At 40.4% G+C, this 25993-nt stretch overlaps 1 pseudogene; it reads left to right on the plus strand.

Moving 5' to 3' along the window:
- The first annotated feature begins 1063 nt into the window (after positions 1–1063).
- Positions 1064–17172, plus strand: LOC140846756 (ankyrin repeat domain-containing protein 66-like; annotated as a pseudogene).
- The last annotated feature ends 8821 nt before the right edge of the window (positions 17173–25993 follow it).

Below are 25993 nucleotides of genomic sequence, written 5' to 3' on the forward strand. Positions count from 1 at the left end.
TTCAGTACTTAGCACACATAACGTCGGGGGGTCACAGGGAAGGCAGTACAGCACAGAGAAGACAAGTAGGGACTCTATAGCATCTTACTATACTGATGGACAGTGACTACAACGGGGTGTGTTTTGGGGGACTTGATAATATGGGTGAATGTAATAACCACAATGTTGCTCATGAGAAACCTTTATAAGATTGTATATCAATGATACCTTAATTAAAAAATAAATAAATAAAACCTTGCATTCAGTGACTTCTCTTTGTACTTGGAATAAAATCCAAACTCCCCACCATGTCCTGGAAGACTGCATGACCTTGCCCTTGCCTATACTAAACGAATCTTTTCTTCTTGTCCCACACCCCTTGCTGCATCCTCCTCTTCTTTATTCTCACTTCAGCCGAGCTCTTTGCCTCCCTCCGCTTGGACACCTCCCCCAGCTCCTCAGACGCTCCTCTTATGCCAGGTCTCACCTGCCACTGCCTCAGGGCATCCATGACCACCCCCTTCTCCCATTATTCTCTGTCCCTGTACCTTGTCTGTTCATGGTACTTACACACGCTACACTTTCACAAATATACATTTATTTGTCTTCTTCCTTATTGCCTTTTTCTTCGGACTCTAAGCTCAAACGAGTGCCTTGTTCTCCACAAGCCCAGTACAGTGTCTGGCAGATAAAGGCATTAAATAAATACACGTGGGAAGAAAGGTAGGCGAGAAATGGAAGGAAAAACAGAACTGGGAGGAGGAGGAGGAGGAGGAGAAGGAAGGAAGAGAGAGGACAGAGTGAGAGACGGAGGAAGGTCTTTGAGATGAGCATCTTCATAAAACAGCAGGAGCTTAGAGTGAGGGAGCAAAGAGGGGAGGCGAGGAGAGAGCACCTGAAGTTTTCCTCCCTCCCTTCTGTGCTCTCTCCTGTTCATGTACTTTGTAGGTTGTCCTCGCTAGTCGTCTTGCATAGCCCTTTGAGAAAGGCGTCAAAGCTTCACTTACTGGTGAGAAGAAAGAGGCTCAGCCAAGTGAAGGGCCACCGCTCCCCACCCGCAAGATCTCATAGCTGGTTCTGCATGTGGGCGGTGGGGCGCGGCTCCTTTTCTTCCCTCCTCCACAGTGGCTTACGTCCTTCGCAGTGTCTGTGGACTGGCAATGTTTTTTTGATCAAATGCTATCTGAAGAAAACCTCGGAAGGACCACACTTGGAAGCGGACTGGACCTGCCGCACAGCTTCTGTGCGTTGCAGACCGACAGTAAGCCCGCCACCAGCCCACAGCCTGTGAGGCTGACGGTGACTGGCAGCCTCGCTAAGGGGGGCGGGCTCAGTCTCCATGGTGTGCGGCGCACAACAAGACTAGCAGCAGCCTGCCTGCCGGCTCCCAGCGCCTCAGATCTCAGGACAGTGAGTATTTTTATATTACCCCTGTCTTCAGATGTATTTATTAGAATTTACATTTACTGGCTACTTTTTTACATTGAGACACCTGTACCAGAAAGACAGAAATTCAACTTCACTAATCAGATTTACAAGGATTCATGTAAAGGGAAATTTGCTGAAGTCATTCAAAGGCTAGTGAATTGTAAGTTTTCCATAAATACATTTTTGGTTTTCTTAAGAAAGCCTCTAATAGTATCATTTATTTATTTGAACAGCTTTATTGAGATTATTCACATACCATAAATCCATCTATTTAAGGTACACAATTCTGTGATTTTTAAATATATTAGAAGTTGTGAAAGCATCACCCTCCACTAATTCTAGAACATTCATCACCCTCAAAAAGAAATCCTATAGTTATTAACAGTCACTTACAGCCATCCACCTCTCCCCAATCCCAGACAACCAATAATCTACTTTCTGTTTCTGTGGATTTGCCTATTCTGGACATTTCACATAAGTGGCATCATATAATATGTGGTCTTTTGTGATTGGCTTCTTCCACTTAACATGTTTTCAAGGTTCATCCATGTTGTACCAGGTGTCAGTACTTTGCTCCTTTTTTATTGGTAAATAACACTCTATTGTATGAATATTCCACATTTATTTATGCATTCATCCATTAGTGGACATGGGATGTTTCCACTTTCTGGCTACTAGAATAATGCTGCCACAAACATTTGTGTACAAGTTTTTGTATGGACATGTTTTTCTTTCTTTTAAGTAAAAACCTAGGACTGGAGTTATAGGTTATGTGATAACTCTAAATTTAACCATTTAAAGAACAACTACACTGCTTTCCAAAGTGGCTGCACCATTTTATATTCCACCACAGTGTATGACGTTCCAATTTCTCCACATCCTCAACAACACTTGTTTTTGTTTTTGTTTTCTTTTTTTAATTTTAATATCATTGATATACAATCACATGAGCAACACTGTGGTTTACTAGATTCCCCCTATTATCAAGTCCCCACCGCAAACCACATTACAGTCACTGTCCATCAGTGTAGTAAGATGCTATAGAGTCACTGCTTGTCTTCTCTGTGCTATACTGCCTTCCCCATGCTCCCCCCCTAGGTTGTGTGTGCTCATCGTAATGCCCCTTATTCCCCTTCTCCCTCCCTTCCCACCAATCCTCCTCAGTCTCTTTCCCTTTGGCAACTGTTAGTCCATTCTTCAGTTCTGTGAGTCTGCTGCTGTTCTGTTCCTTCCATTTTTGCTTTGTTCTTATGCTCCACAGATGAGTGAAATCATTTGGTACTTGTCTTTCTCCACCTGGCTTATTTCACTGAGCATAACACCCTCTAGCTCCATCCATGTTGTTGCAAATGGTAGGATTTGTTTTCTTCTTATGGCTGAATAATAGTCCATTGTGTATATGTACCATATCTTCTTTATCCATTCATCCACTGATGGACACTTACATTGCTTCCATTTCTTGCCTATTGCAAATAGTGCTGCAATAAACATAGGGGTGCATATGTCGTTTTGCAACAGGGCTCCTGCATTCTTAGGGTAAATTCGTAGGAGTGGAATTCCTGGGTCAAATGGTATTTCTAATTTTAGTTTTTTGAGAAACCTCCATACTGCTTTCCACAATGGTTGAACTAGTTTACATTCCCACCAGCAGTGTAGGAGGGTTCCCTTTTCTCCACATCCTCACCAGCATTTGTTGTTCCTAGTCTTTTCTATGTTAGCCATCCTAACTGGCATGAGGTGATATCTCATTGTGGTTTTAATTTGCATTTCCCTGATGATAAGCGATGTGGGGCATCTTTTCAAGTGCCTGTTGGCCATCTGAATTTCTTCTTTGAAGAAGTGTCTGTTCATATCCTCTGTCCATTTTTTAATAGGGTTATTTGCTTTCTGGGTGTTGAGGTGTGTGAGTACTTTATATATTTTGGATGTTAACCCCTTGTCGGATATGTCATTTACAAACAGATTCTCCCTTACTGTAGGATGCCTTCTTATTCTGCTGATAGTGTCCTTTGCTGTACAGAAGCTTTTTAGCATGATATACTCTGATTTGTTCATTTCTGATTTTGTATCCCTTGCCTGAGGAGATGCTTTCAGGAAAAAGCTGCTCATGTTTATATTCAGGAGATTTTTGCCTGTCTTTTCTTTTAAGAGTTTTATGGTTTCATGACTTACATTCAGGTCTTTGATCCATTTTGAGTTTACTTTTGTGTATGGGTTTAGACGATATTCCAGTTTCATTCTCTTGCGTGCAGCTGTCCAGTTTTGCCAATACCAGTTGTTGAAGAGGCTGTCATTTCCCCATTGTATATCCACGGCTCCTGTATCATATATTAATTGACTATATACGCTTGGGTTTATATCTGTTGTTTGTCTTTTTAATTATAGTTATCCTAGAGGGTGTGAAGTGGTGTCTCATTGTGGTTTTGATTTGCATTTCCCTAAAAATGATCTTGAACATTTTTATATGCTTTTTGGCTATTTGCATATTTTTTTGAGAAACTTTTGTATGTTTTCTTTTTATTTGGCTCTTTTTAACTGAATTTTTTATTATTCAGTTGTAATATATGTGTATATATACATATATATATACCCTGAATACAACTTCTTTATCAGATATGTGATTTGTAAATATTTTCTCCTATTCCGTGGTTGTTTTTTTCATTTTCTCAAAGGTATCATTTACAGAAAAAAGTTTTCAATTTTGTTGCAATCCAATCTTTCTAATTTTTTCTTTTGTTGCTTATGCTTTTGTTGTTATATCCATGAACCATTGCCTGCCCCAATGTGATGTGCTGCCATTATTGTCTTCTAGGAGTTTACTTTGAGGTCTTATAGATTGGTTGGCCAACTGTGTCACTACCACTAAAAAAAAAAACTGTTCATTCCCTACTTAATTTTCCTGATACCTTTGTTGAACATCAATTGACTATAGATGTAAGGTTTATTTCTAGACTCTCAATTCTTTTCCATTGCTCTGTCTACCTTTATCAAACACTTCCTGCCACCTTGTTCTCTTCGTATATGCACATAATATAGTTTGTACCACACTGTCTTGATTACTGTAGCTTTGTAGTAAGTTTAGAAATCAGGAATGGTGAGTCTTCCTACTTTGTTCTTTTTCAAGATTGGTTTGGCTCTCTGAGTCCCTTGCATGTCTATATGAGATTTTAGGATCATTTCATCAATTCCTCTGCAAATAAATTTAGCCACCCATTGAACACACCTACTTAAATTATAATTCATCTGTGAGAAGTTGTGGAGTTTCCTTGGTATGAACTCATACGTGGAACAAATGGAGTGGGTCTAACTGAAACCCACTGAAAAGTCTGTGTGAAAGGCAAGCAAAAAGGCTTCCAGCCACTGATTCTAAAAACGGTTTGGTTTTTCATGATACCTGCACGTTGGAAACCCTCTTCTACTTCTGTTTACTATTTTATTTTGTCATTGATCAAATGCTCCAGTGTAAAGGTATTCTACCAAAACAAACAAGCCCAAAAGACAAAATGCATCCTGTGCCATCTTGTCTCCTAACATGTACTGAGCACCCACTTAATGCAGAAAGGCATGCGTGTCCTACACATTCAGAGGTTCTGGGACCCATTTGGGCCTCTCCCGTGGTCCTTCAACAGGAAACAACCTCCACATCCTTACTGCCTTACATCACATCCCCAGTCTCGCTCACTGCTGTCTGTCCCCTGCCTTACAGCCAAAGGGAGAGATTGCTACTCAAATTGTGGTCTGTGAACCAGTGGTTGCTATGGGGACTTTTGTACAAATGCAGAATCTCAAGCCCCATCCCAGACCTACTGAATCACAATCTGCAATTTAACAAGATTGCAAATGCTTTATATATACCAGAGATTGGTAAACTATGGTTACTGGCCAAAACTGGCTTGCTCCCTGCTTTTGTAAGCCTTGGAGAACCTCACAGCTGTGCCTAGCTGTTACCCAGGGCCCTTCTGGTCACCACCTACACTTTAGGGACTCTGCTGTTGGCAACTGCTGGGCACTGAGCAGTAGAATCCCAGTCCAATCAAATCACCTTGCTTCCCACCAGCTGTCAACTTGAGATGGCTGGACTCTTGGAGAGGAAAGAGGCCAGGCTGGGATGTAGGCATCCCCAGGGCAGAGTGAAAGTGACCATCCCACAGCTCAGGCCTGCTCAGTCACGTTGCTCTTTGTTCTAAGAATGTCTGCAGCTGAGGGCTACTGGGCAGAAAGCATGCTCACCCACTCCCGCCAACCATTCCCTCTGTCCCCAGAAAATCTCCACTTTCATAGCACCCAGGGCACTGCCTGTTCATTACGTTACTCACTCCTCTCCTACTCTCGGATTGTCATCATAGTCCGCGTGTATCAGACCCATGTGGAGGGCTTACTACATACAGATGGCTGGCTCCCCATCCACCCCAGTTTCTAATTCGGTGGTCTGATTTTGGGCCCAATAATTTGCATTTCTCATAAATTCCTGGCTGATATTGCAGCTGCTGGGGCTCAGTTTGTATGATTGACTCCACATTCTTCCCGAGATCTCAACTTAAATATTGAGATCAAAGAGACATTCCCACTGACCCCACCTTAAGTGGCTCTCTCCTCATCCTTTGTGTGTGTGTGTGTGTGTGTGTGTGTGTGTGTGTGTGGTCTATCTCAGCCCCTTCTTGTTGACTAGAATCTGAAACAATCTAAATGTACTTTTCATGCTATTTTGAAAGGATCTCTTTACTCATGCATGATTTTGTAACATCATACACTTGTCACATGGAAAATATTGGTTCATGAAATTATTCAGACTTCCCAAATGTTGACACGTCTCATTATACGATATTTTATGATCATTTTTATTAAGTCGTATAATCAAGGATTGTAATTTAATACAAATAATTCCTACTTCTTTAGTTTCTTTTGTGAAACTAGTTTAGGTATTATTTATTTACTTATTTATTTATTTTTACTATGCATGTGTGGTGGTGAAGAATGTCAGAATCCCATGACTGCAATATCCAGTATGGTGTCACTGCCCACAGCTTGCTTCTTGCTAAAGCACCAGCAGTTTCTACATCATTACTTTTGAACCATCAGAACAATTGTCAGGACAGCGAACAAGGCCAATGACATTGTAATATTTTAATGAAAATACTTTGGCCTCATGGATCCCCTGAAAGAAACCTAGGAATTCCTAAGCATATGTAGACTATTGTTAGAGAACTGCTGGTCTTAATATTTAAAAGAACTGTCGGCATTTTATTCATATGTTACATCTTGTCCACCTCCTAAACTGGTGTAGTGTAAATATTTAATTTCCTTGGAACATCTGCTCTGTATCCAATACAAACTTTTCCCATGGATTGTCACTGTATCCTCACAACAATCCTGGCAAATTAGATCCATTCTATGGATGAGAAAGGTAAAGCACAGCATACACAACTAACTCAGGGTCACACTACTAGCACTTTGGAGCAAGAGTAGGAAAAAGCACTGGAAAATGGGTTAAGGCCAAATAGCAAATGCCAGCCTGTGACTTTAGCCTATAATCCTGTAGTCAGAGGGGAAACATTGATAGTTTTGGGGTAGGGGACTGGCATACACTAACCAGAGGAGCGAAGATCCAAATACACTCAGCAGAGCGCACACACAAAGCAACGCTGGGTGCAAATATACGGGATGAGCAGGAAAATAGATGACAAAGAAGCCTGTGGAATCACTCACTAGCAATACAGTTGTAGAGAATTTCCTAAGCAGCATGTTTTTCCTACAGTAGTTGTTGTCATGGAGTTGGCCAGAATGTCAGACCTGACAAAGCTCCACCAAGCAGTGGCTGCAGGAGACGGCAATTCGGTGAGAAAGATTTTGAAAAGAGGTCTCTGTGACCCGAACTATAAGGACATGACCTGGAATGACAGAACCCCACTTCACTAGGCTGCGATTTAAGGTGAGTGGGAAATGCCTAGGGAAGAATCCAGCCCTTTGTGTCCATTTGTGAAATCACCGGTCAGTCGTCTGTATGGGGGAGCAGAAAGACCATCTCATGAGAGCTGGATGGGACATTTCATTCCCGGCACCACCACTGGCTCATTGTAGCACCATAAATGAGTTATTTAACATCCTTAGGCCTTAGTTTATTCATCTATGTAACGGGAATCTTGTGGTGAGGATTCAGTAAGATAATGGGTGCATCGTGGCTAACACACAGTCTGCTCTCAGTTAATATTAGCCCTCTTCCCTCTTGACCTCTGGCAGGAATGGAGTATCATTCCTGTGGTGGGACAAGGACTGTGTCTTGTCCATTGCTGGGTCCCCCTTGCCTAACACAGCTCTGTTATGTGATGGGAGGGCAACAGGGGCAAAAATTCAGCCAGTGGTCGTATCAAGGCCTTTGGCAATAGAACACCAATGAAGAATGTCAAGTAAGAAAGTGCTCTAGTAAGCTTCACTTTTTAAAAATTTGTTTTTATTCCACTATGGAGGATGGATTGGAAGGAAGCAAGACTGGCTGCAGAGAAATCAGTTAGGAGAATTTTAAAGAAATTTAAGTACAAAGTGATGGTAGCTGTATCAAAGCAGCTTTTAATGAACATTTGCTATATGCTGGACACTATGCTGTGTACTTGATGTCTGCAATTTTATTTGCACCTCACGAAAACTCAGGAAGCCGTGATAATACCCTTAATTAAGCAATGAGGACACTGAGCCTCAGATGGTTGTTCTTGTCAGGGGTGCCACAGTTAGCCAGTGGCACTTATTGTCAGGTCTGAAGCCATATCTATTGGACTGGAAAGCCTGTGCTCTTAGTCTGTGCTAACTGTAATGTAAGTGGGACTTAAAATATTTTTTATTGAGATATTATTGACATACAGCATCCTATCAGTTTCAGGTGTACAATACAACATTATTAGCTATAGTTTCCATGCTGTACATTACATCTCCAGGACTTATTTAGCTTATAACTGGAAGTTTGTACCTTTTGACCCCCTTCACCTAATTCATCCTCCACCTCCACCTCCAGCCTCTGCCTATGGCAACCCTCAATCTGTTCTCTGTATCTATGAATTTGGTTTTTGTTTTTTAAGATTCCACATATAGGTGAGATCATACAGTATTTGTATTTCTCTGTCTGACTCATTTCACTGAGCATCATGCCCTCAAGTTCTATCCATGTTGTCACAATATACTTGCTTTTTAAAGCAGCACTGAGACTGCCTGAAGCCGAGTAAGCCTTGCCAGCCAGCAAAGGCAAGTGTAGAGTGACTTGGGAGAGAAAACAAGATTCCCAGGAATGGCCTGCGGGAATGGGCGGGGCCGAGGGGTGTTCTAGAAGAAGTCTAGGGAATAGTGGATGGCTTCCAACCCCAGGTGGGAGCAAGGTTCACAGGGCAAGGATGGAGCACTGAGTCCCCGGGAGGGGAGTGGGAGAAGAAGGGAGGAGGGGTTGCTGCTAAGGAATTGGCTGGGCCTGCCAATGTCTCCCCTCCTTTGTGCTATCTAGGTGAGCCCTGGCCTTAGTCCAGCAGAGACGTTTCAATCTTAACCTCCTCCTGTTTCTTCTTGATAAACTGAAGGGCATTTGGACGTGATGCAGCTCTTAATAGAATATGGAGCCAGGCCCTGCCTGGTAACTGATGTGGGCTGGACCCCAGCTCACTTTGCAGCTGAGTCAGGCCATCTGAATGTGCTCAAAATTCTCCATGCACTGCATGCCGCCATCGACGCCCCCGACTTCTTTGGAGACACACCAAAGAGGATTGCGCAGATCTATGGGCAGAAAGCCTGTGTGGCATTCCTGGAGAAGTAAGTTTCATTTATTTCCAGCCACAGAAAGGACAGAAACAGGAGCCTGTGATCAAGGTCTTTTCCAACTCAGCGGTCTCAGGTCAATGAAAATGAAATGAGAAAATCCAGCCAAATGTTGTTTGAGTTGTTTTTTCATTAAATTTTCACTGAGGTGACTAGTTTGGGGTATAAACTGCATTGTTTTAGATTATGTAAAATCTATTGTTTTTAAATTACACAAATTGTAATAATTGTAACACACATAATTATTATAATTTTGATTATATAATTGTTATAATTATTGTTTTAAATTATACAAAAATTATATCAGATAAGAGAGGTGGGACACCAGGTTTGAAAATGGAACATGGGACAAGATTTGTATATTCACATTAACTGTGTGACCTTGGACAAGTTAAGTCTCCTGTCTGATCCTCAGGTTCCTCATATTTAAAATGAGACAGGTGAATTAGGCTATCATCCTTAAGGGCCCTTCTACCTTTTAAAACTTCTATTCATCTGTGAATCTCTACTCACACACTCACCAAAGATAAGAACTTCCCTAATATTTGTTAATATTTTGTCAGCTAAGAATTCAAATAGAATTAAGTATCCATTATGTACCTGAGAAGTACAGCTCTAGAAAGGATGGAAATAAAATTTAGGAATTTGTGACTTGGTTAATAAGTAATTTGTGCAACAGACAGTAAAGTAGCAAAGTGAAGGCAGCACTGCTTGAAAACTGAACTGAGATCGATAGCGAATCGATCCATAGGGCAGTTCTTGGTGAGCAGGGGGAGTGACAGTGAGATGCCTTTCTAAGAACTTGAAAATAAAATTATTTTCAGAAACTTAGACTATCAAATCTTTGCCTGCAATGAGATTAGTCATCTGTAGGAGTAACTAAGGAGACCGTCTCTGGAAAGAGGTGTCCTACATGTAAAATATTCAAAATCATAATCGAGGTGATTTGTGGAACCAAGAAGCAGAACCTTGACCCCGACTCAAAGACTCTTCCTTCTCCCCCATCCTGCTCTCACTGCCTGCATTCAGGGACCTCCTCCATGCGGCTCAGCAACATTGTTCTCCAAACTTTTTAAAGCTCTAATACACCACTAGGCAACCATTGCTCCCTTTCTTCATTTACCAGCTCCTGGATCATCACACAGGTATTTGAGGGCATCGGGACCTCTTCTCATGCAACTTCTTTCCCTCCCAAACTGTCACCTCCCTCTAGGCTCACCGCCTGCATGTGGACGCCACCCCTTCCCCTCTCTTCCTGATATTCTTAAATTTCCATCTCCTGTCCTTCTGTAGTGTCTGAACCAGGGTTCACGAACTTGGATCGGTCTCTGTCTTCTCCATTCCAAAGCTTAGTCTTCTGGAGAAAAGCCCACAGGTAAGTAGATGGGTGGGTACCACCAGAACTTCTAGGATTTTTATCTTCAGCTGAGCCCCCAGAATAGCTTGGCTGTTTACCTAAAAGTTAGATTGGCTGTCTATTGACAATCGACAATTCCAAGTCCCCTTCACATTCAGCATCTCCTGCAGAAGGTATAGTTTCTACTTCACAGAGAACACTGAAGCCTGGGTATACATTTTAAACCTCTATTACCTATATATTGTATATACATGTACATCTTTCCCTTCTTACCTTGCTGCCCATCATTTTATAAGAAGTCTCATCCCCCATCCAGACCCTTGATCCAGTCCTTTGTCTCCTTTCGGATCATCATTCCTACATTCTTCATTGCTTCTTTCATCCTCTCTTCTGTATTTTTAGTTTTTTTCCAATTCCCTCTGTTCAGTTATTTTTGGCCTATGGACATGCTCCAATTGATCTTATTAAAAAACACACAAGTGATTAGCATGTCTGCGATGACTTTCTTCTCTCCTTTTCTAAGGAACTCAAGAGTTAATCTATATCATTGTCTCTACTCCCTCACCCACTTTTCAGACTTCTTCCGCTGTCATTGTACTGCATCAGCTCTCATCCAGGGATATTCTTGTTGCTAAATCAATGGCATCTTACCTCTTCTTAATTCACATCTTCCCTCCACTTAATCTGGTTTTTGACAACTCTTCTCTCCTGATTTGTCTGACACCGCTCTAGTCTAGATCTCCTTCAGTCTGTCTGACCATGTCTTCTCATGATTTCTCTGAGCTCCTGTACTTGAAGCCTTTTGGATGCTGAAATTCCTCAGGGTCCTGGCCTTGGCTGCCCTCTGCTGACTTTCTCTGAGTAGTCTCAGCCCCTCCCTAGTGATAAGTGGGTGGATGAACATGACCCATGACCCCAGCATAACTGAAGTGAAGGAGGAGTAGTTCCTCCAAATGGTGGAGAGTGTTACTACCAGGAAAAGTGGGCAAGCAGTGCTGAGCCGACAAAAACAGCGGAGGTCAACTGCATCATGAGCAAGTCATTACTGACCATCATTAGCTCCCATGAGGGACTTCCCTTTTGACAGAGAGAAGGAATTCTGGTTAAGGGGAAATTAATCTGAACCTTAAAAGACAGCTAAGATCTGACTAATGGGAGATAGAGGAAGATCCTCGTTTTGGAGGGAAGGCAGAAAGTTGGAAATGTGCATAAGGTGTGTGTATATGGGAGAAAGTGGGAAGATAAATGGCCTGGCTAAGTAGAGAATTCATGATGAAGAGAAGTAGAGAATAAGCTTGGGTGAGTGAGTGACCACAGACAGCTGGGCAGGCAGATGAGTATGAATTCATCAGGGAGGAGCAAGATGCAACAGATGCTAGCGAGGTTCTCTTGTAGTGGAAGAGGTGGTGCTGTGCAGGTAGGATTGGAGGCAAGGAGATCACTTACAGAATTTCTTAACACTCATATTGCAAGTAGGTGGGCTCCTAGGTTAGGATGGTAAAGAGAAAAGATATAAGAGAATTTCCTAAAGAAGCCTAGACAGTATTTGAAAGTTTTCTGAAGATCCTAGGGATCTTAGTAGAACAATTCAACTTTAAGTTTAGCCTAAGTAGTAAATTTCTCGTACAAAAAATATTTTTGAGTCCTACTATGTGCATGGCATCAAACTAGATGCTAAAAAGGATTTAAAGATAAATCAGATACAGTGCTAGACATTAAGAAGTTACCTGCCTGGGTAAAGACATAACTTGTTTACATAAATTATACTAATATAAGATAGAAAGTGATACTGGTTAAAAGAACAGGGCGGAAGAGGGACACTATGTGGTCTGAATATGAAGAGATCATATCTAGCTTGTTGGGGGCATGGGACCTGAAGGACAAGCAGGTTTGTTAACTTCTAAGTGAACTGTACTTTTTAAAATGCTTTGCAGTTAAAATGTTTGCCCTGCCTGTACCATCACCCCTCAGATTCCATCCATGCTCATATTGGCTCAGATTTGGTCTATGTGAAGTGGCTTCACCAACGACTTTAAGCAAGCCACATGCTTACTTAAATACAAATACCTCAGACACAAAAGTTACTTTTGTATGCTTCCTATTGTCCAGGTGTGTATGATGACCTATTCATCTAGTTCTCCATTTATCATCTGTTCTGTTATTCTATATCTGTCATCTACATATTATATATAATTGAACTATTATTTACATAAATCCATCTATACCTATAGCACATATGCAATTATGAGTAGTTTTTAACATGTTTCTGCACTTCAAAATTTTATACAGTGAACAAACATGGCTTTATAATTAGGAAAAAATACAAAATAAATGAAGGAAAACAGCCTCCCAATAATACACTGGTTACTTTATAAATGTCAACAAATAAAAATTAGCAGCACCTTCTTCAAGCTAAGCACCTGCCTTCAATCCTCCTAGCATCCAACTTTGCCATTTTTTTGCCTTCTCAAAGTAGTTTCTTTCAGATCTGAGCCCTCCCTGAGAGTGTACTTGGAAATGCTCTAAGTTGCCCTCCTTCCTTCTCGATGGGATCACTGAAGTGCCCGGCTGTGTGTGGAGGGCGGGAAGAGGCCCACCCCCCAGCCAGGCCAGGCTCTGGGGTCTGCGTGCTGAGGGCTGCCGTCTCCCCTCCCCCAGGGCTGAGCCTGAGTGCCAGGCCCACCGCCTCACCGCCAGGCGGAAGGGGCTGCCATTGGACCAGCAGGATGAAGACTGGGATGCCAAGAAAAGGGAACTGGAGCTGTCTCTTCCCTCCCGGAATCAAAACACTAATAAGAAAAAGAAGAAAAGTCGAGGCCCCACCAGGGTCGGCCATACCAAGGAGAGGAGAGCGTGAGAAAGCCCGTGCCCAAGAGGCTAGACCTGCTTCCTGGTGGAAACCTTTCCCTGGTGGCAGAGTCAACTTATTAGGTGTGTGTTGTCTTTACATGATTTTTCCTCATGGACCATTCCCAGACAGCTCCTGAATGTCAAGACTTGTCAATGGCAAGACTTGCCAATTGAGCGAATATCATTATATACCCAGGAGGAGGAACCTGGACAGTAGACTGGCTCAGTGGAAATAACCGGAAATCCTGACACGAATTAATTTCATCCCACCTAACTAGTGAGAGAGAGCATGAGGTAATGGAACATGTGATTATAGCTCTGCTTGTCAACTATTTAGGAAATGTAAAATACAGATGAGGCATTTCCACTGAAAATATTACATGCAAACTGAGATGTGAGGTAGATGTAAAACACATACCAGATTTTGAAGACTTAGAACAGAAAATGTGAAGTAGCTCATTAATAGTATTTAATATCGATTACATGCTGAAATGATAATATTTTGGATATTGGGCCAAATAAAATAGATACCAAATAGGAATTTTACCGTTTTCCTTTCACTAGAATGTTTAAAATTATATAGGTGGTTTGCCTTGCTTTTCTTCCCTATCAGATGACACCACAGTAGAAACCAGAAAACCATGGGAGCCCCCACCAGGCAGCTGGCTTGGTGCACTTTAACTGGCTACCCTACATTTTAGGTTTACTAATTTCTCTCCCTAAGTCAATAACTTTAGGCACCTAACATTCTTTACTACATATTACTCAATAAATGTTACTATTAATACAGGCTAAGTTCGGTTTGAATTTTCCAAAATGAATAAATACTTGGACCCCTCTGTTGGGCTAGGGACCCCAAATTCTTGCTAAATTTGTAGGAGAGAAATCAAAGACCTTCTGCCCCCTAGGAATCATGCAAGTGTTTCTCAACTTTACATGAAGGAGTTCAGGAACTGGGGAATCAGCTGGTACCCTCTGTATCATATTCCTATCTCTGGCCTGCTCACACTGAGGCATTTCTCTGGCCTTATCTACCACATGCACTCATTGCACTAGTCTTTGAGCAAACTAATCCACAAAGATTTCTTTTTTAATGTTCAGTGCAGAAATTTTCATGGCCATGTGACTCTGTGCCTCCTTATCAGTTGCCATGAAACTTGATGATTGCAGCCTATGAAAAATCTAAAGTCATAAAATACCTCTCACTGAGAAGTTAAGGTTGCATATGAAGCAGTGAAATTTGAGGTCTGGATATTATCGCTCTTACAAAAACGTCAAGCTACGTAAGACTTTGGGTTGTCTTTCCTGCCATCAGAAAAAGCTCTGAAACTGGTTGGCAATGAGCCAGCAGACATTAGATGAAATTTATTTTTAACAATTTATGTGCCATAAAATGTTTTCATTTTAAGTGTACAATTTGGTGACTTTTAGGAAACTTACAGAGTTGTGCAACTATCACCACTACCCAATTTTAGAACATTTTTATCACACCCAAGAGATCCCTCTTGCACATTAGACAGTCATTCCCCTTTCCCACACTCAGCCCCTGGCAACCATTAATCTACTTTCTTTCTCTGTAGATTTACCTCTTCTAGAAAATGTATACAAGTGGATACATGGGTTCTTTACAGTAAAATCATATCTCTACTGCTCATAAATATGATCAAACACTTAATGAATACATATTAAGCACACGTTGTGTCAGGCGTTGTACTAGGGATTTGCCCTAAAGTTAGCAAAACAGAATAGTTCTGGTCCAGCTAGGAAGGCAGGAAGTTCAATAACCAAAACCAAGAAAAGGTGGTGGTCTGTGAAAGGGGAGGCCCAGGACTCTCTGGGAACCCTTATCTGGAGCTCATAAAGTAGTCTGAAGAAGTCAAAGGAGGTTTCTGCAGGAAATGGCATTTCAAGGGGAAATTGAAGGGTGGGCTGGAAATAAGCAGGACTGTTGGGGAGAGGACTCTGTAGGCAAGGGAACTGCTGTATGAAGGCCCAGACATAGGAGTGTTGAGTTTGAGGGTCCAGAGCAAGGGACCCAAACAAGCTAAAGCTGGAGTGTAGTGTGTGTACAGGAGCAGAGAAGGGCAGGGGAGATGGTAACATGGGGGGTTAATGACCTTGGAGGGTAAATGAAGCCAGGTCACAGTGGGCCATGGCATGATATTTGGATGGTGTCCTGAGGGAAACACGAAGCCTCTGAGAGGCTGTAGGCAGGGTTGGTTGTGGCATAATGGCATTGCAAGCAGATTGGAGCTGGGCAAGAATTCGGACAGGAAGACCAGCTAGAAAAGTGTTGGAGTAACTCAGAAGAGAAATGCTCCTGGGAGGCAGCATAGCTTAGTGGTGAAAACTCAGATTCAACATTTTTCCAAAGACATACAGACAGCCAAGAGGCACATGAAAAGGTGCTCGGCATCACTAATCATCAGGGAAATGCATATCAAAACCACAATGAGATACCTCCTCACAGAAATCAGAGTGGCTACTGTCCAAAAGACAGAAATAACAAGTCCTGCAGAGGATGGGTGGAGAAAAGAATCCTTATGCAGTGTTGGTGGGAATGTAAATTTGTGCAGCCATTATGGAAAGCAGGATGGAAGTTCCTCAAAGAATTCAAAATGGAACAACCATATGATCCAGCAATTCCATTTCCCAAGGGTGGTCAGGCAGGAAAATTCTCTCTTATTTGGGGGACAGCCTTTTGTCCTATGCAAGCCTTCAACTGATTGGATGAGGCCCACCATGTTACAGAGAGCAATTTGCTTACTCAGTCTATTGCTTTAAATGCTAATCTCATCTAAAAACACCCTTACAGAAAGACCCAGAATAATGTTCGACCAAACATCTGGACAAATTCACACATAAAATTAACTATCATCTGGGTCAAGAGGAAAGACAATAACTGGGGGTGGGGGAGCCGTTTTAAAAAGTGGAGTGAGGGTGGGAATCTCCGATAGAGGCCATTTGAACACTACTCTAAATGAAGCAAAAGCAAGAAGCTTTGGAGGAGGATCATTGCAAGTGGAGATCCAGCAAGTACAAACCGCTGTACCTGGGATAGGCTCAGGATATCTGAGCTCCAGGAAGAAGCCCTATGGCTGGAGCATGGGGCTGATGGGGGCATGTCAGGGAAGGAGCCGAGGCTAGAGAGGTGGACAGCCGCTGGTTCATGTAGACCTTGTGGGCCAAGGTGAGAACGGGGCATTTCATTTTAAGGGTCACGGAAAACGACTAGGGTGTTTTAGCCACATCTCTCTGGCTGCTGAGTAGAACATAGGCTGGAGAGGGGCCGGGTGGAAGCAGGGACACCAGTCATGAAGCTTATTGCTGTCATCAGGCTAGAGACCCTGGTGGCCTGGGCGGCAGTGGCTGCAGGGAAGGTCGTGAGAAGTGGCCAGATTACAGATATTCTGGAGGGAGTGCAGAGGACCCAGTTGTAGGGTGGATAGGTGAGTTACTGGACACATTAATAGAATATAGACAAATGCGCAGGCTTTGTTGTGCCCCATCAACCCTTTCCACAGACCCTGATGATGCCTGATGACAAGCCAGCTTTCACAGAGGGACCCTTTTGCTGACGTGGTCTTTGTCAGATGCCTGTTTTTCTGAATGGCTACGGGTGTGCCCACTCTTCTGGAAAGTTGCTCTTGGTTTATTCATCACTGTGTGCTTCTGTCTGTTTGCCAGGGAAGGCATCTCTGTCCATGCTGCCTTCATATTTCTTGGTAGCTCCACTTGGCTTTGTGATTTCTTTGTGGCTAGTTAAACATCATGGTTTTATTTGTTTTGTTTTCTCTTATTTTTCCAAAGGACTACAGTGTTATTAGGATATAATTTACATACATCAAATGCACAAAGCTTAATTGAACAGCTTAATCTGTTTACCTGTGAAATCTACATCCTAAACAGGATTAGAGCATTCCCATTGCCCAGGAGAGTTCCCCCAGGCCCCTTTCCAGTCCATCTTTACCACTCTAGTTCCTGTTCCCCCAACCTCTGTTTTGATTTCTGTCACCGTAACTTAGTTTGGCCTATTCTTGAATTGCATATAAACAAATCATTAGTATGCCTTATTTTGAATCTGGTTTCTTTTACTCAACATGACGTATTTGAGATTCATCTATGTTACTGATTTTGTTGGTAGTTTGTCCACTGGATGAATATAACACAATTTGTTTATTAATTCACCACTTGATGGACATTTGCGTTGCTTACAGTTTGAGGTGATTATACTTAAACTGCAGTGAAACATTATTCACAATAGCCAAGATGAGGAAATAACCTAAATGTCCATCAACAGATAAATGGATAAAGAAAATGTGGTCTGTATACACAATGGAATATTATTCAGTCTTAAAAAGGAAGAAAATCCTGCCATTTGTGACAACATGCATGGACCTGGAGACATGGTGCTAAGCGAAATAAGCCAGTCACAGAAGGACAGATACTGCATGATTGCGCTCATGTGAGGGGCTAAACTAGCTGAACTCATAGAAACAGAGAGTAGAATGGTGACTGCCAGGGGCTGGGGCAAGAGGGAAATGTGAGCTGCTGTTCAACGGGAATAAAGTTTCAGTTATGCAAGATGAAAAGTTCTAGAGATCTGCTGTACAACATGGCAGTTGTGATTAACAATATTGTATTTTATACTTAAAATTTTATTTAATGTTCCTAAGGCCAGTCCAAACCATACTGAAAAAGCCCATGTTTTTTCTACTAATTCTACAACCTCATATAAGAAGTCCTTGTGGACCTCATTTTTCACGTTTTATGAGGATACCCTGACCAGCCTGCTAGGTGGCTGCTTTGCTTTTTATGAGACATTTTGGGTGTCCTCCTCATGTTCTGTTTGCTTGACAACTGCAATACGGTGTCTGAAGTGCTGACCTAATATCTGTGTGGGTGTCCCTACAAGGTCTCTTTGGTATTCATTTGTTTGTCCCCCTCCACCTCTACCCTCCCAGAATCTCCCAACTCCTTTCTCTCCCCTTACCTTGTCCCTGTAACTTTGCCCCCACTTCACATCACCACTATCTCCATCACCAAACCCCATCAAAATTTACCTAACCCTCATCAGTGTGCATCCCTGAATCAACTTCTCTCCATGGTTAGAAGTACCTTCCCTCAAAACTCCCTAGTTGCTCTCCAAAATATTCAACCTATTTTTGGAGATAACTCTTTCTTTAAAATTAAAATAAAAAAGGTACTAACAATGATCTTTTGAACTATCTAAACAAGTTATAAATGTAGTTTAAATTGTTTACAATCCTGTGATCCCTGAAATGTCTCTGAAATTTAAGTGACCATTTCTGTAAAACCAAAACTGTCGTGTGCAGTTTTTTAGAAAGTGGTTGCCCTCTTGTGGACCATATCATACCAAAGACAGATTTCAGTCAGGAAGTATTAAACAGTCTAAACACAGCAGAGCTCACCAATGTACACACGGAATTCCTAGTATTGAATTATAAAAGCAAATGAAATCTTAGAGGTAGATAGTAAGGCTACTCATGACCTCAAAGAACTTAGAATTTGAGGTGGTACATCATCAAGGTGTGACATCATTTTACAGATAAGGAAACCAAAGCTCAAAGTGAAGTGGCTTGTCCTCAAACCATAAAACAATACAAATCTGAGGTCCTGCCAAGAATTTAAGACCTTTCATGAAAACAATGTTAACCCGCTGAGTAATCACATAGGGCTACATGTCGAGATAAATACATAGTATGGCAAATACATAGACTTTTAGTAATACCTGTTCTGCATTCCTTAAGCATTCTTGAAGTTTCTTGCCTCTGGAGAGTGACTTTGTGGGGAGGCTAGTTAGGCTCGTTAGGAGGCTGATGCCACAGAAGGGAGTGGCGGTACTGATCTGAGATGGGGCACTACTGGGAAGTGGGGGAGCAGACGGTTTTGCCAGTTGGTTATGAAGTGAACCCACAGACCTTCCTGAGATTAATTGCTGTGAGAGGGAAAAGGCAAGGACAGCTCCTAAATTTCTAGTTTGGATGGCAACTGAGAGTGAGTAAGTGATGGCTGAACAAGTGAATAGCTGGAGTGTCTACATGCTTTTTTAGGATTCAGCCACAGAGTTGGAAAGCTTTTGTGAGTGTGCATGTCCACATGGGTGTTTAACCGATAGCGGGGGAATTAGAGAGGCCATGGCTGGCTTGGGAATATTAATGAGAGGCTGCTGCTGTTACTTAATAAAAGGCATGTAAACATTTTAGAAGTGACTAACCACTCTAATCTCCAAGCTTTCTGGTTTTAATAATCCCCAGTTTTCTGGGTTAAAGCTGTTGTGAAAAATAGAGGAGTAATGTATTTGTGAAATGCATAACACTGTGCCTAGCACAGAGCAAGCACCGCATAAACATTAGTGATCTTATTGTTTTTGTCATAATGGATTCACAGAATTCAAAGTAATTTAAGTTTAATTTTCGTTTATTGGTTTCTTTCAAACTTACAGTGTAAGTGGTTATAACACAAAGTATATATATATATCTCATGAGAAATCCTATAGATCTATTTCATTCTTTGATATGATATTCTGTAGTACAGGCTTAATTTTAAATGAAAATACTGGTTTAATAGATATCTAGTATAACATGGTGAAATCACCACATTTTATGTTTACGGTGTGAGAAAATGTGTGTGTGATATTAAAAAAAGATCTTCTCCTAGTCTTCTGCTTAACTAGGCCACTGAAATTTACTTATGAAATAGAAGGCAACAGAATCTTTTATTTCCTTCTTGGCCCATGTTAAAAAAATATGTGGGTATAAAAACTCAGTATGAACACTGATGGAAAACGGTAGTGATGCATTAAAAATGAAGTTAAATTGTTCCGGAATGTTCAAACTGAATTCTGTCCCCAAATCTTAAACATTGGATTAGCTTCAGCAAAATTGAAATTCGTCTTTATTTCAAGAAGGAGTTGAAGTACCTGTGATTAAAAATGCCTCATTTCTTCAGAGTAAAAAAATAAAATAAATGTTATTTAGTATATTGTCAGTAGGGAGTTTTAGCTGGGGCATTAAAAACCTGATTTTCTAGGCCCATAGATTATAGATCTATTGGATGCAGCTTTTTACACATGTGGCTTTACCCTTAAATGCTGGAAAATAATGCAAATAAAAATGTGTGTTTGAGTCTGTTTACAAAATGGAATCCTTAATAAAACAAAGCTTGTCAATGGAGGTAATTCCACTATAGCTTTCTACTCCCTGTATTCAGGAGGGAGATACTTAGACGTTCACATACTCCTTTTTTCCTAACGCAATTTTGCTCTCCAGTGTTAAGCAGCGTTGTCTGTAATGACTCTTGCTATACTAACTATAGCAAACAAACAAAAACATTTGCTACCATCTTTAAGTACTAAAAACCTCAAGTGTTTCAGTGATAAGAATAATGGTAAACTCTTGTGTAAGTCCTTATTAAGTTCTAAATGATGCTACCATATGTCTAGGGTCCACACGTGAAAAATCACAGATCCAGGACACTTGGGATACTGATTGCCAGGGCCTTGTTTTTTAGATTATACTATGCTACCTTCTTGTTCTTGAAGAGAGAAGCAATTATTGGCAGTGACCTCAAGAACAAAATCTACTTTGTAGAGCTTTATTATTCTTGCCTAATTTGCCATAACTCCCACCTATTGCTGTTGGCACAACTAACTGTACAACATATAATCAATAAAAACAACTTACAACTGTTTTATTTGTTGTCTGTACCCTTGTTTTTTTCTTATTCAGAAGAGGATTAATACCTACTTCACTGTTTTGAGGATATAAACACAAAATCATGTATGTAAGTGTCCAATACAGTACTTAGAACAAAAAATGGTATCTAGTTAATCTCATGATTTTAGCAAAAATATATTTTTAACAATTTTAATTGATTCATGTTATCTAATACATTTTAGTAAAAAAAAAATCTAAGGAATACGTACCATGGAATTATCTTTTGTGGATTTGTGTGTTTTTATTTCTGGAATGTTTTTCTCAAGAAATGCTAGAAACCACTTTTTGGATTTTGGCCAGTTTCTAGTGAGAAAAATATTTGTATATAAAGTAATCTGAAAGCACTTTAAGAGTAATAAGTCACAGCATAAAAATAGGAATGCTTATATAATTATTTCTGCAAATTTCTTCATTTTCAGCTAGACCTTTAACTGACTTACTAGTTCACCAGGAAAATTGAGGGGGCAGAGCAGCCACATTTTAGTTGCTCCTGCAAGTAAATCTTTGGCCGCCTGTAGGATTAGCATTGAATAAGAAAACAGGACCCATGGCTTGCTTGCTCTATTTTTACTCTGGCTGTTGTTAGTTGTAGGAAGATAAAAAACTAGCACAGTGACCCATTGCTGGGTTAAGCCAGGTAAAGCAAACTGGCTATGATCTTTCTAATCTTTTCAGAGCAGTCAGCACTGTAGACCAACTGCTGCCTATAAATGAAAAAATTATGTGTTACTTTGCATTTGAACCATTTTATGAACATTTATCTGAGCCAGTGATGAGAAATACATTTGGCCAAACCTACTTTGTCTCAGAGGGAGTAAGGACAACCATGTCTGATTCTGAGACAGGTGACTTGATGATTTAGCACAGTTCCAGACTGTCACAATCAATGTGATAAGAATAAGCTATGAATGGAATAAAATGCCTCAAAATAAATTTATTTCATTTTAATTTTCTCTCTCTCATTTTTGCTCCTCAAAATAAGTAAAAAAAGGAAATAATGTACCTCTCTTCTTCCTCCCTCAATTCCCACACATACCAAAAACAAAGTGGTCATAAGAAATAGCTTCTGTCTCTTCCACTTAAATTATTGTTATATCTACCTAAAACAGAGAAATAAGAGAAATGTATGAGTTGCAGAGAGGAGCTTGGTCAAAGAATTAATTATAAGAAACAACTTTCTACCTTAGGAGATATTCTGGTATCTGGGATGCATACTCAAAACCTTCATCATAAACTTGAAAATGTTGATGGAACTCCCTGATTTTCTTTTCATTTATGGGAAACAAACCTTTTTTAAAGAGTGCATTCACTGTGACTGGATAAAGGAGATGTCTGCAAAGAGAAACACATAAAAATTCCGACCCAATGACCAAAGAAGAGAGGCACAGGGTACAGAAGAGGGCATTATTAGTAGTCATGTATTAGACGTAGGTAAGGCCATGTGACATATATTCTTTTGGGAAAAAGTCACTCTTAAGAGGTTTTAATATTTGCTTACTGTGGACAAGTGTGAGATGACACACAGAAATATATTGATTCAATATAATTTCAACAAGGATTTATTTAGCAAATAGTAACAACCAGAACTAAGATGAAGACTATGCCTTTAGACAGCAACAAAAAATGATCAAAGAATCAAGGGTAATATTAGTCACCAAATTTCCTACTATCTCACAGGACCCTATAAGCCTGAACTATCATGTATTTTTTATTGAAGTATTATCGATATTGAACTATTGCATATTGAAATATAGTGCCTATCATCAATAAGTATGTTACTAAAATGATCACTGTGGTATATATAAGTAAAAGAGTATTAAAGAATGTTAATATGCTCTAGATTAGTAACACTAATACTGTTTATTTCATTTTTATTTACCATCTTTTCCTCACTAGAAAGTTTTCAGGATGTCCTTCCCCCAAAGACATCCGAGAACTTGCTGCATTTTGCTGTACGCTGGGCATGCTAACAGTTTAGTTGCTTGTTTGTTTTCATTTTTGCTTTTTCCTCTCTTTCTGGACCTCTAACAACACATTCAATGTAGTTCTGTTGTATGAGTCTGAACCGTGACACCCTGCTTTCAGCGGCCCAGTATCCCACTGACATGGATCAGTTTACCAAACCTCCTTCTGCATATGGAGTTTTTTTCATGGCTCTATGCCCAGCCCTTACCTTTGCCAGAAAGCCTCAGAAGGTGGCAGAGTGTTCCCAGGATCCCTCCTCCACTGCGCTTCCCTGTCTCACCTGTCTCTCTGCATCTGCCTCTAGGAGGACGCTGGCTCAGTCTTGAGGCGTGTTAGCCACTGACGTGAGTTAGCCTCCTTGTCAAGTCTTACAAACACCACCTGGCCCCTTGTCATCTACGTTATGATACTTTCCTCACCCATGCCCTTTCAATGTCCACTTGTCCTAATAATCACAGATTACACAGAACTGTGATATTGAACACAATAGAAAATTCTGACAGATGCTTGACAATTGAGAGGTAAATCTGTGTAAAGCTTACACAATTGTATGGAATGACTAAGGAGAAATTACTGTAAATGTATTAAAATGATTGATTGCCTTGGTGTATTTGCTTGCTTTAAAATTGGAGTGCTAACTGAAAATTGTCCATTTATTAGAATTTAAAAGATCAATATAATCTTTCAGTTGCCTAGTTAGGTAGACCTCATTAATTCACTAGATAATTTTTGCAATCCAAGGTACAGGCCTTAAGTTTTTTATTCCATAAAAGCCCCAAAAAACAAAAAAAAAAAAAGAGGTCAAATAATATGAATTGTACATATTTACCTTACTAAATTGTTCAGGTCCATCGTCCCATGAGCACGTAAATTCTCCAGTTGTCCGTGTAATCCTTCAGACAGTTGTTCAGTGAATTGATATAGGTTGAAAGCTCCCATTTTCCCTTTCATCACAATATAAAGGTTTTCATGCAGTTTAAAACTATATTTTTTGGAATTGATGCTGTAAACAGAGAAAGTTATTTTCAAAAGAAGCAACAATTCTTTAGAACAAAGAGTCAATATACCTTTACTGTTACTTAGTCAGTAGACTACAGCCAAAGTCCTTCTAGTACATAAAATCACCTCCTGCAAAAAAGCAGGTGAAGATTCAACCTATACTGTGAGCTACTAAAAATCTATAGAATGATTCACTTTAAGGGATGATCTATAAGTGGATGACAAAGAGGGCCTCTGGGAAACACAAATCTAGTGATCTTATTTCCATATTTAAAAACCTTCCACGGCTTCTTACCTCTAACAGTTTACAAGGCCTTCTACCATCTTTCTAGATCTCCAATGACATTTCCAGTCCCTTTTCCCTCCCCTCCAAATCTATACTCCATACGTGTTTGAAAACACAATCTTTTATATATCCCAGCATTTTATTGAGCTGTTTTATCTGCTCAGGGCATTCTCTACTTGACCAACCCCCCCCCTCCCCCTATACACCCACATCTGAAAGCTATACATTTCTCCTGCTAATTGTTATTTCTCCTTCAAGTGTCTTCTCAAATATCACTTCTACCAGGAGATCTTTCCTAACACCATGAATACCTTTGGTTCCAGAGTTTCTTTTATATTTGTGTTCATGTTCCTTCCAAGATACACATTCCTTGTTGGGTTTAAGGTGGTAAGAGCATATATGAGTTTTTAAACCCATTACTCCTTTATATTTTTTTTTCCATTCTGTTTTATTGTCTTCAAAGCAACTTTTTCAAAAATAATTTTTAATTTTATATTTCATTATCTTATTATGTTGTAGGTTATATTTTGTGTAAGTTAATTAAAAATAGTTTCTACATTTCCTGAGCATACATCTTCTCTGTGGTAGGGGAATATATGAGAGGAATGTGGAGCTGCCTTGAGTAAATCTTAACATATTTCATCGGTTAAATTTGTTAAATAGAAATGTTTAAACAAAATGCCTAGAGAAGTAGAGGTAATAAAACTTAATCACTTCCATATGCCTCTGATAGATGAATAAGTTGGTGTACTTTTATGAAGAGATATGTGAACTTACAGATAAAAAGCCTTCAAAATATTTATATCTTTGGATGTGGGACCCTACAATTATCAAGAAGCACTAGTTAAAGAATTAACCAACATGCTGTGACTTCCATGTAAACAAAAAGAAATAATCGTGTTATTGATCACTGACAGCTTTTATATCTATTTTTTATTAAGGTATCACTGATACACATTCTTATGAAGGTTTCACAAGAAAAACAATGTGGTTAATACATTCACCCTTATTATTGTGTCCCCCCCCATAGACCATTGCAGTCACTGTCCATCAGTGTAGTACGATGTCACAGAGTCCCTACTTGTCTTCTCTGGATCACTGACAGCTTTTAAAACAAACTTTCTGTCTTAATGGCAAGAATGGCATGAGAGGCTACATGAAAAAGAAACTAAGAAAGAAGCAAAAAAAAGAAAAGAAAGAGGAAGAAGCCATAGGCCATAGAAGCAAGCACAGATACTGTGAAAGCAGAGAAAAGAACCAAGCACAAAATGCACTGGCTCTGCCTCCTCGGGAGGACAAATGGCATCAGCACTCACATTTGCAGCCTGGGAAGAAATAAATGCAGACAGTCACACTGGAAGCATGCTGAAGGGTGCAATCCAGCAGTGTCTGAGGATGGAGAATGAAAGGGCATATGAAGCCAAGCCCCACTTACCTTAATAGCCCTATGGAATATGTCAGAAAAGGCCACACTAAAGAGCTCACTGAGCAGTGGAATTCTACTTTCAGGGAGCAGAGTAGCAACATGTGATTAAGACAAGAGCTAAAGCCTGTAGAACATTGTACACAAAGCAGCATGACACAGTTAACCACATCTTG

The sequence above is a fragment of the Manis javanica genome, chromosome 16, assembly GCF_040802235.1.
Source record: "Manis javanica isolate MJ-LG chromosome 16, MJ_LKY, whole genome shotgun sequence".
NCBI lineage: Eukaryota > Metazoa > Chordata > Mammalia > Pholidota > Manidae > Manis > Manis javanica.